This window comes from Dipteris shenzhenensis, chromosome 12, assembly GCF_047967505.1.
Source record: "Dipteris shenzhenensis isolate YYH24624 ecotype China chromosome 12, Dip_SZ_1.0, whole genome shotgun sequence".
In the NCBI taxonomy this organism is placed as follows: Eukaryota; Viridiplantae; Streptophyta; class Polypodiopsida; order Gleicheniales; family Dipteridaceae; genus Dipteris; species Dipteris shenzhenensis.
In genome coordinates this window covers 24,665,102-24,677,565 of record NC_141607.1, presented here as the reverse complement: position 1 = coordinate 24,677,565, position 12,464 = coordinate 24,665,102, and the positions used below count along the sequence as shown (strand labels likewise).

The 12,464-nt window shown below is 43.8% G+C and overlaps 1 long non-coding RNA gene across 2 annotated transcripts; it reads left to right on the top strand.

The window, feature by feature from the left end:
- The first annotated feature begins 320 nt into the window (after nucleotides 1–320).
- Nucleotides 321–2,725, top strand: LOC147896020 (uncharacterized). Of its 2 annotated transcripts, none has more exons than XR_015541928.1 (2): nucleotides 321–473; nucleotides 2,402–2,725. It is a non-coding gene; the product is annotated as an uncharacterized LOC147896020 (long non-coding RNA). The 2 variants fall into 2 exon arrangements; XR_015541927.1 differs by lacking the exon at nucleotides 321–473 and adding an exon at nucleotides 784–1,132.
- Nucleotides 2,726–12,464: the final 9,739 nt, after the last annotated feature.

The following is a 12,464-nucleotide window of genomic DNA, read 5'->3' as shown; positions in this document are numbered from 1 at the left end:
AAAAATGGTTACCAAAAGACCAAGATACGAGAGGGTCTTAGGGACTATCGAGGTATACCCGCTGGCACAAGAAAAAGAGGGACGAAATCGATTGGGTAGAGACAATGCATATACGAATAATCAGGACAGTAACTCAATTCGCGCCGATGTGCATTACCCATGTACTATCAGGAAGGAAATCAGACAAGATCTTTGGGGATGGGTCTAGCACCCGAGTTCATTACTGAAACGCCGGAAAGCCCAATAGGGGACTACATGACAATGCGAGGAGAGCGGGAAGGAACTGGAACATTCAGCCACAAAACTCGAGGGAGCTTTGGATGCCCTTCAAGCTTCGAGTTACGCACCGTCAGAAGTGCAAAGTAGAGGTGCAGAGAGTGAAGGCACACTAGAGAGGCGGTCGAGATAGCCGTATGCCATCCCGTCTAGCGGAGCAAGTAGGAAACACAAGCAGGCTAACTCTACCTTCGATGGTACGTATAACTTCCTACTGGCGTTCCCCTGTGTGGGGCTCATCCCATCTTCCGCTCGTAACAGCTTCTGCTGGAGTATATTGCTACACTCTTTGTATCAGATCATCATGACTCCATCGTAAAGATGGAGGTGCGCATCGTCGTGCTCAAAGCGCACTCTGCTACACGGGATACTTTCTGCGTGTATCAGTTCTCAGGAGAGCTTCTCCTAACGCAAAATATGATAGTCCTGCCAGGTGCATGCTCGACCAAGGAAGCTGAACGAGTGTCGTAGCTCACCCTGTTCAGACATTTATTGTGGGTGGCGGGAGTGTTACTATTTTCCAGTCCACTCACCTGGTTATCCTCCATGCAACTTGCAATGGTTGCAATCTGGTTAGGTGCACTCCCCAAGGATGCAAGTGCTTGAGCCCGAAGGCGGTTACTCCACGAAACTCCAGATGATCAGAGTACTAGGACACTAGCACAAGGAATGGTTAGGAGTCGAAATGCACGATCATTATACAGGCTTGTATAGTAATACGATGACAGAGGTCACTTACGACGTTAGCCATTCTTATGGTTGTGAGGAAATGCGAGTGGCAAAGGGGTTTCGGATGCATAAGAGAAAACTAGCCATGCAAGCAAGAGCTTACAGCGATGAACGGACGGAGGCCTGGGTAAGTAGAGTTGCTAGATGAAATAGAAAACTCTGCGAATACAGAGAGCGTTGCGCTTAGAAACTTAAGGAGTCGAACTGATCCACCAAGGGCGTGTTTATAGAAAGGAAAGGTAGAAATGGAAGGTATTCGAACTCACGGAAGGGCCCCCCAGTACTTTGAGCAGGGGAAGAGAATCCCGCCAATTTTTATGAGTTACTACGCACGAGAGGCCAAATGAGATGCACAGAACCTCAGAATAACAATGGGTGTGCCCATTACCACTAGAAACGAGACCATGCATCTTAGGCACTGTAATGAAGATCACGGTGTTTATACCATTCGGGATACACGATCAAGAGGAACTTCTGATAGAAGCGACCTGCCACGACATTGTATTGATCCAAGAATAGTCGTAATGCATTACTGCTGCACGAAGAACAGCATGTTTCTCTTGGAGCTTGTGGAGTTTTCGGACTAATTGGAAACGTGTTGATGTTAAGAATCATTCTCTATGTTGTATTTTTGTCTGAAGCATCTTGTCTGGTAGCCTGACCTTGGCGTCATTATGGTGAAAAACTTGCGAACGCACTTAATCTTGTGATATGTGATGTAATGACGCTGCCCTCCTCTCTCCTTGGATAGGCATATTCCATATCGCGTGCTACCGTAGAAGCAAAAATAACACATATCAGTAGAAGCATAACAGGCATTTGCACGGCATTTTTTAGAAGAGTTAGACAAGGTTATTACAGTTTTAACTTCTAACCTTACAGCAAGTACATCGGACCACAATTGTGGGTTGTCTAGCTAACAATGGACTCTGGACCTGTAGATAAAAAACAGAAATACAGTTTAGTATTGTAGCCTGATAATTATCGGAACCCCCTGGTGACTAAAGTTGGTCGTTGACAGAGTTAGTGTGGTTTACTAACGCTGGATTTTTTTGGGGTGGCTTGATAACTAACCAACTCCCTTGATGAAGGTATTGGAGAACCATAATCTATGGAAGACTAGAGAAATACCAGGAGAGATGAACTTTATTAAACATCAGTAAAAATAGAGAAGGAAGTGTGTCATTTACTGTGGAGTTATCTGACATGCTGCAATAGCTATATGAAAACACTATCTCGAATGTTTAAACATGTGTTACCAGGTAAGTATGGAAGAGCCCCTAGGATGTTTTCATAGGATTCATGTAGATGGACATGGATTGTAACTGTGCAGGGGTGTTGAAGCCTACCTTCCCACTGAGAACTAATTGATTGTGTTTTCCCTGGATGGTGGCAGGTGAGTCCCTGCGCTTCTCTGCAAGATTTCATGAGGATCACTAGAGGAGATATGTGGGTGATATAAACACTACAAAAGTTTGAACGCTGACTGTTCCGGCATTGAAGGAGGAGGAGGACTGTCTCGTGAGCACTGGGAAGGATGTAGAAGCTGATCCAATTGACACTCTTGCTGTCTACATGTCCTCCTTGACTAAAAATTTTTCATTTTTTTGGAAAACTTAATACTTATGCTGGATTTGGGAACATATGGATGAAAACTTTTTTATTTTATGATGGGTCATGGTGATGAAATGCAGTTTTGAAAGTAGGATGTAGACTGAAAGTTAAGGGATTGCAAAATACTATGTAGCAAGTTTGGACAGCGAAATGATAATATACCTACAGATTTTGTGAAGGATGGGTAAGTGATATTCAAACTAGTACTGGTTGAGTGATATTCAAACTGTATAGCAGGTTTGGACAGCGAGATGATAATATACCTACAGATTTTGTGAAGGATGTGTAAGTGATATTCAAACTAGTACTGGTTGAGTAAGGAATGCTGAAACCAAACTATGAGCTTATCATACTGACCTGCTAATGAGTGTTTTTCCATTGCTGAAAAATCAATGATTAGTGCATCAGAACAGTAATTGCTGATATATGAATGGCAGTAATCAGATTGCCCACAGCCTGACACTGTATAAACTCAAAGATAAGGAATGCAAAGAGAAAAGTTAGGAATGATGAATGGAAAGTATGTGGTGCTAGTAGTAGTTAGGTTAAAAACACACAAGTTTTGCCATTTTTGGATTACCACGATCTCTGCTCTAATGGAAAGCTTGACTGATTGATGGACTGCTTTTCTAGATTCAGCACCTATCATCATGGCATCAAAACTTAAAGGGGCTTGGGTATACGGAACCCCTCCCAGCCCCATCATTGCTGTGATTTCTATGTTCAACAAGAAGGTCCACGAGGCTATCATAGCCGTGGATACTCAAGAACTGAGTGACCACCCAGAGTCCTTAAAACTGTTACTGATGCAGCTATCGTTCAATGATTGGTGTCGGATACTAGTCTTGGGCAAAGGAAACATTTAGAAGACCCTATCCCTGATTAAACAACTGTCTGAGAGCCTATAGCAACTTATGAAGACCCTATCCCTGATTAAACAACTGTCTGAGAGCCTATAGCTACTTATGGTACTGCCTTACTGAGCCATGCAGAGAAGTCACCCGAAGTAATGAGGAACCTATTTGTGTATTCAAACTTAGCGGGCCCATTATCAGCAGATAACCTGGGACTGAAGTGCTTCTCACTGCCAGAGGCAGCTTCCAATGTATTACAACATAGATTTTGTGACACGGAGGGTCTCTCTAATGAGGAGAAACAAGCAATTTATTCTGATCAGTTAATGATTGCCACTGTCACACCAAGAAAGAACTCATCGCACACCTACGCTAATCCCTTCTTCCCACCCCGGGTCTTAGAAGCGGAACTGGTGGCTTATGACAATAAAACCTGGGAAATGCATGATATGAACTTGTTGGTGCATTTTGCCCAAGATACGGGGTTAGTCCTAGTAGTAGCAAATGAGAAGAGCATCAAAACAGAAGCTAAGAGGGCAGCACAGAACTTTCAAATTAGTAGAGTACATAACTACCCATTGGCCAGCTTCTTTCCCGTGTCAACATTTGCTACGGGGAGGTGTGTCTCACCTGTTGGAGTGTTTGGCAGATGCAAGAGCAGAATCTCAGAAATAGACAGGAGAACACCTAAGTACTTGAACGACATATTCATTGTGGGACGACTGTACCTGAAGTGTCGATGTGCAGAAGAATGCATTGACTGTAAAGCCCAAGAGTCTATGGTTTGACCATGCAATATGGTTTATTGCAAATAACCTCCCTTCCTTCTTCCCCAACCGTCCCTTGAAAGTAACAATTAACTCCTTCCTGCTCTTTATGAAAACCAATGATATGGTGCAGTTTTGCAAGGCATCACTTAACTTTCCCTACATGAGGGAATTAGTGCTACTGGCAGTCAAAAACAGCTTTCCACGGGTGTGATATCCTACGGAGAGCTAATGCTGAGGTCATCAGAGGTGCAGCCACTGAGATCCTTTGGATCGCCCAGGAGAGCACGACATGTTGGGCGCACAGGAATGACGCGTGGGCACGTATGCAATGTACCCTATGCTCAAAAGGCATGAGGGATTAGCAGATTTATTGACTGGCAACCCTCATCTGAAATCTCTGTTCATCTGGACAGCCCGGAATCGCAGGTAAGAACTACAAAAGCGACAAGAGGAGGAAAGATAGTTTCATACACTAGTTCAAAGAATGGTAACCTCCCTATAGGCCACCTATTATATGATGACAAGGATAGATCTCTAAGAGGTATGTTTGTGTTTCAGAGAAAATTATCAATTTTACCGCACGGCAGAGTCGCTTTAGAATGTAAGAAAGTACCCCCGAAAGTAATTATTCATGCGTTATTTGATAACCCTCTATTGGAAATGTTCTCCATTAAAGAATTGTTCATTGAATTTTTCAAAGAATGGGAATGTCCACAAGGACTAACATTAATGGATAATGTTTCAATTGCTTGGATGTTCCACAAACCGTTAGCAGCAGTCCTTTGTAAACCTGAAGCAATTTTCATGAGAGGTATGGATAATGAGTGCAACTGTCATGCGGGGACACTTGATTTAATGGTGATAAAAGTAAAGGCCTTACTCACAGAAATGAAGAAGGGATTGAACCACATTGTCAAAAGAGACTGCAACATAGAGGGAACATTATATGCATTGTGGGACTTAGGCATAAAATGGAATCCCTTTGGGATCCCTTTCGGGCTGTTACAACCATACTTCTATACCTTCAGCAGCAGAGAAAAGATAGAAGAAACAACAAACAAGAGGATTAGTAACTACAAGAATATTCCCAAAGGGCAGAAGTGGTCGAGGAGATGGAACGGTTAAAATCATACCTACTAGTTACCTCAACTGATAAGTCAGCTCAACGTTTATATGCAGGAAGTTCATATTTAAACAAGCAAGCGAGATACTAAAGAGTAAGGACTTTGAGCTTATCATGGATCCACATATCCTCGACCGACTGGTCAAAGAGATAAACCACTTTGACTTACACTTAACATTACATTCAACAACTCTATTGTATCTTATGGCCACTTACAAGGCCCATAAAGAAGCTTTCCGATGGATCACCAATGCACACTCATGTGTGTTCTCGGAAATAGCTTCGGTCATGACATTGATCCTATAGGGGGTGCTTGAGAGTGTCTATAGGTACATGGATGATATACTCATAGTGAATGCGGTGTTCGACCCTACACAACGGGAAAAGGATAACCCCTGGTGGGTATACCCCCTAGAATTCCTGGAGATAAAAGAGACCACGGTTATGAAGGAACGGGACTTGAATGGCTTAGAGATTGGCACGAAAGCCAACTTCTTAAACATGACAATCATGATCACCCATTGGAGGAATGGGATCATGGTTACGACTAAATATGACAAAGCAGACCTCCCATATCACGTATGTAAATACATTTGGGCGGATGGAAATAGACCAAAATCCTTTGCATAGAAGTAATTGTATCCCAAGTAATGCCAATTCTCTATACAGAGAAACATGAACTCAACCCCTTTATACAACTGAAGGGCTAGCATTGAAGCATTTGAAAGGAACGGATTCCCAAGAGACAAGAGTCGAAAGATAGTCAGGAAGTTCCTCACGCCCCCTTCCCAGGATGTGAGCTTGACGTGATAAGGATCGGTGAATCCCATTACTACCTTTGCCTCTAACATTAATGGTATATACTAATGTATCTTAGAGTAGTAGTCCGACCCACTCCTAGGCGAGGGGAGGACAATTGCCCTCACTAGGAACGTGTGTTGGACCTATGGGTATGCGGTCAGTGGGAACACACACACACACACACAGACACACACACACAATCCCTTCCTATCCCCTTGCATTTCACGGTACAAGGAAAGGTTTTACGAATAAGAGACATTTGAATAGCTAATACGAAGGATGTTAGAATTTGAGATACACACAATCCCTTCCTACCCCCTTGCATTTCAGGGTATAAGGAAAGGTTTTACGAATAAGAGACGTTAGAATAGCTAATACGAAGGATGTTAGAATTTGAGATAAGGTATAAAAGGATGGAGGCGGGGTGAAGGCATTTTTTATTTAAAGAAATTATAATTTAAATGAAAGGAGAGTCATGGTGGAACTCCCCCCTTTACCCATGGGATGGTGACTAGCTATAAGAAATTGAAAATGATTACCAAAAGATCAAGATACGAGAGGGTCTTAGAGACTATCGAGGTATACCCATCGGCACGGAAAAAGAGGGACAAAATGGATTGGGTAGAGACAATGCATATACGAATAATCAGGATAGTAACTCAATACGTGCCGATGTGCATTACCCATGTACTAATAGGAAGGAAATCAGACAAGGTCTTGGGGGATGGGTCTAGCACCCGACTTCATTAATGAAACACCGGAAAGCCCAGTACGGGACTACATGACAATGACTCTATCAGCCCCCAGGAGAGTGGGAAGGAACTCGAACATTCAGCCACAAAAATCAAGGGAGCTTTGGATGCCCCTGAAGCTTCCAGTTACGCACCGTCAAAAGTGCAAAGTAGAGGTGCAGAGAGTGAAGGCAGATTGGAGAGGCAGTAGAGATAGCCGTTTGGAGCGTGCGAAGGGCAGCTGCATTGGCATCCTTGGGGAGCGCACCTAACAAGATTGCAACCACCGCAAGCTGCATGGAGGATAACCAAGTGAGTGGACTGGAAAATAGTAACACTCCAGTCACCCACAATAAACGTTTGAACAGGGTGAGCTAGGACACTTGTTCAGCTTCCTTGGTCGAAATACCACGAGTAGAGAGCACATTTTTAGCATGCACCTCGTAGGACTATCATATTTTGCATTAAAAGCACTCCTAAGAATTGATACACGCTGTAGCAGAGTGCGCATTGAGCACGATGATGTGCACCTCTATCTTTACGATGGAGTCACGATGTTCTGATACAAAGAGTGTAGCAATACACTCCAATAGAAGCTGTTACGAGTGGAAGGTCGCATGAGCCCCACACAGCGAAACTCTAGTAGGAAGTTATACGTACCATCGAAGGTAGAGTTAGCCCGCTTGTGTTTCCTACTTTCTCCGCTAAACGGGATGGCATACGAACCTCCGTGGAAGTGCATGAGCCCGAAGGTGGTTAGTCCACGAAACTCCAGATGACCAGAGTGTTGGGACACTAGCATAAGAAACAAAATGCATGATCATCATACATGCTTGTATAGTAATATGATGACAGAGGTCACTTACACCGTTAGCAATCTTATGGTTGTGAGGGAATGCAAGTGGCAAAGGGGTTTCAGATGCATAAGAGAAAACTAGGTTGAGAGTTGTGGTGCCATGAGCACATGTAGAGCAAAGGTATGAGTAAAGGGCAAGTTGCCACATGGCATGGAGGACATATCCCACATGTGAGCAAGCGTATGGAGTCCAAACTAATCTATCTTGGAACCTAATTGACTTGAGGTACATGTCATGAGCACTCTCTCCATCATGTTTGCACTTAGGTTACATCCTCCTTAGATTAGTGTTTTATTAGGATGTTGTCTCATGACTAGGAGAGCTCGATCCCCCGATTCGACATGGTATCAGAGCTTAGGTCTAGTTCTCCTAGATTAGTTTTAGATTAGGTCTAGTTCTCCTAGATTAGTTTTAGATTGAGGTTTGAGTGTTCTCTTTCAGTATTCATTCTTTCATTCTACCATTGAAAGATTTCCACTCTTTTCCATTTGTTCATTCCGTTCATGATTAATTGAGTTTGTGTCAGAGAGTTTGAGTTCCTGTGTGAGAGAAAGAGATAGTGATCATTCCTCATGATCTACTGCTACACAACCAGACTTTAGCGAGACGGAATGACCAACAACACGTAGCAAGGTTTGGCGACGCACAAGTAATAGCATGACAAGGACCTGCAAACGCGGGTGGCTCAACAAACAAAGCCACAACAAGCATGCAGCCAAGCCACGCCTCCTCCAAGCGGAACCGCACAGAGGCAAGGGGGGTGTAGAAAAGGCAAACGAAAACGTTGCCCATGCAAAGTAACTGCCATGGAGGCTCTTCATCAACGGACCCTGCAAGGCAGCCGCGACACAGAAGTCCTCTCCAATAGCGCCTCTTTCAGACTGACGAGCCAAGCTGCTCTAAGCAGACATCCAACTCGAATAAACAAGGAACAACCTTCACACACGATGCTCATGGGCTGTGCTCACCAATAGCTGCAACACAACACCCATGGAAGTATTCTGTGACTCAATGTAACATAGACCTCCACGGGCGACTACGCCTGTAGCAGGCAAACACGCCTGGAGCTGCTCACCTTGCCAGCAGCGGTGGCAACTGAATCTCTGCCAGAGCTGCTGTGTCGCTGGAGATGAAGGAGAGGCCGCTTGTGGAGCTCCGGTTACCTGGCTTATAGGATCGAGACCTGAATCACAGACGCAAACAGAATGGCCCAAACTACAGCAAGCTCCCGTAGCATCTACTGTGCCTCCTTCAACGAAACTGCAACACCCACGACACACAGTCGCTCCACCATCTCCAATCTCCATCGAGCCTTGCAAGAGCTCTCAGCATGCAACAACGCTCAGAGCCACCTATTGCAACAAAGTGCCTCATCGCCAAGCTCTCCTTTGCTATCTAAGCCGTCACCAAGCTACTTCACGTCGCACCATCGCTCGCAGCAGAGTTTGTTTCAAAGGTTTCCTTCAAGGATAAGTTTTTACCTTGGTTAAGTGCAGTTAACTTTGGTTAGCCAAGGTTGGTAGATAGGGTTGTATCATGGTTGAGTTAGGCCACCCTGGGTTTGGTCATTGGTCAAGCAACTCACACTAAACCATGGTTAGGTTTAAGTTCAGGATTAGTTAAGTGCCACATAAGCACACAGCCCCTACCAAGCCCAATTTATATTCTGCATGTGAATCCATATGCCACATCATCAAAGGCCTCTTCTTCACAAAAACTTCGACAAGCCGTAACTTCCAATCCAGGAGGAATTTGCACATGCTCCAAAAAGGAAAAGTGATTCTCTTTTTGAGCTCTATGCGCCTATTGGATCAAAATCATTGTTAGCAATTAGACACTGCCATTGAAGCAAAACAAAGCTCATGGTAAGACCTTTACAACAAATGGAAAAGCGACGCATGAATGCAAAAAGCATGCCAAAAGTACAAGTGCATGAGATGACCATAGCACAGAACATGGCATCCACATATAAAGCATTAAAGGCACATGGTAGAACAAGCATCATGCTTCAAGCTACGTCAAGCAAAGAAGACAACGACATCGACATGAAGCATTGAAAAGCAAAAGCCTTGCCACCTTCAGCCCATATGTTTGTAAATCAAACCTGACCACCTGAGAGTAGCCATGTAAGCACCCAGGGGAGGATTTGATCTTGTAACTCACATCTGACCACCTTGTAGTAGCCAAAGGATCATGGCACCAAGGGGAGGTGTTGAGAGTTGTGGTGCCATGAGCACATGTAGAGTAAAGGTATGAGTAAAGGGCAAGCTGCCACATGGCATGGAGGACATATCCACATGTGAGCAAGCATATGGATGTAAGTACCCTCACCTATGAAAGGGAGGTTCATTTGAAGTAATATCAATCAAGCACTTTGCACTATCTCAAGATTCTCTTTATGTGTCCAAGCTAATCTATCTTGGAACCTAATTGACTTGAGGTATATGTCATGAGCACTCTCTTCATCATGTTTGCACTTAGGTTGCATTCTCCTTAGATTAGTGTTTTATTAGGATGTTGTCTCATGACTAGGAGAGTTCGATCCCCTGATTTGATAAACTAGCCATGCAAGCAAGAGCTTACAGTGATGAACAAGCAAGAGCTCACAGTGATGAACGGACGGAGGCCTGGGTAAGTAGACTTGCTAGATGAAATGGAAAACTCTACGAATACAGAGAGCGTTGCGCTTAGAAACTTAAGGAGTCGAACTGATCCACCAAGAGCATGTTTATAGAAAGGAAAGGTAGAAATGGAAGGTATTTGAACTCATGGAAGGGCCCCCTAGTACTTTGAGCAGGGGAAGAGAATCCTGCTAATTTTTATGAGTTACTACGCACGAGAGGCCAAATGAGATGCATAGAGCCTCAGAATAACAATGGGCGTGCCCATTACTACTAGAAATGAGACCATGCATCTTAGGACAACAAATATTGCTCTGGATGAGTCTTTGTACAAAGGATCTCCTGTGGCCTTTTCAATAATTTAATTTTTCCTTTACAATGAGATTAGTACAAATGGGCGATCCAAACATTTGCTTGTTTGAATGTCCTTTTCTATCATGATCACAGAAATGAGCGATCCAAACATTTGCTTGTTCAGAATGTCCTTTCTGTCGTCACTTGTCGCTTGGGTGCCATCTTCATTCACTCTCATCTGACAACCACCACCACCTTCACTCTTTCTCGATATTTGAATGGTGTTATCATGGGCATTCTTCATTTGCACTATCTCCTTCTACTTCCTCCCGGGCGAGCATCTTTGTGAACTCTGTAATGTGCGTAATAATTGGTTGCGGTAATTTTATTTTGTCTTCTACATCATACCCCATGTGCTTCTTTGTTTTCTTTGACCTTGATTTCCAGGATACTATGACTGTCTCTGTGGAAAGTCTTGAAATTGCTTCATGGTTTGGGACCCATTCCTTTTTCAGACAACTACTATACAAAGTACTGTTATCTTGGTTCTCCTTCCTGCCCCTTGGCTCATACCATACTGCTGTAAATGTTGTAGCTCTCCCCCGGTCATCCATGCTCACGTCAACTACTTTCACAACCCAAAACTTCACGTTCTCATGTTCATCATCCGATGGTCGAACTGCAACAAAACAATGGACATCTATGTTTATTTGTGGCATAAACTCTCTCTTCTTGGGTCCACAATATGGACGTGGGAGCAACGATTCAAACTCAGCCCACCACTTCTCCATCTTCCTTGGAAGTGACGGTGACTTCTTTATTTTTAAACAGAATTGACATCTTATGCTTATCCATCTAACTCACAGAGAGAAGAAACTTGCAAAGATTTGGAACAAACAAGGGCACTAGATATTACCTTTTCTTCTCCCACTGTGGTGATGAATGGAACACTGCCTACCCTCATTAGGGGAGAATTGGCATCTCCAAAGGGCCCCCAATTAGTGTTTCCTAATTTCAAGGGATTAGTGAGGTATTTGAGGTGTACCAATGGGAGTGCTCCTTTTTGTGGGGCAATGCCATGTTGAGGTGGAGGGTGGGCAGACCTGCAAACAGCCCCTATTGGCTACTCCTCTTACACCGGGGACCACTCAAATCATCCCCCCCCCCCCTCAACCCATGCTTGACCCTTCTCCCATATGCACCTCCCCCAAACAAACCTACAAGTCATTCAAGAGGCGGTGGGCCCTTTTGGGTGAATTTTTCCCCCCCTCTCAACTTGTTACAAGCCTGGCCCTCCTCTTCTCTTGTCTAGCTCCATTCTCCCTTTTGTGTAAGATTCTGAAGTGTAATGAGTTAGTTTGAAATTGTATTTTGAAATAGCACTTGTGCATAGCAGATGTATATCCTTCAAACTTTGAGGAGTGGGAATTAGTCGAGTGCTTCTTAGGTAAGTTTATTGCCATTCATGAGGATTTAAGAAGGCAAATGTATGCTGGAGAGCAGTCCTCCGCTTTGAAACAGAGAAATATCTATTGGTATAATGCCAAGTACATTACTCCAAGGACGGCATCAAGCTATGGCCATCTTCAATGCATTGCAACACCACAACTTGAAGACATGGATTGCAGCATGGTGGACACAAGAACAATGCAATCATACAAGGAAAAGATTGCAAAGGATGTGGGCATGTCCATGAAGTTTACATTTGGCTCTAAATGGTTTAGGTTGTCTTGGTTTATGCCTTTGCACATTTTTGCTTCTTGTTTTCAGAATATCCAGATGCAAAGAACAAAA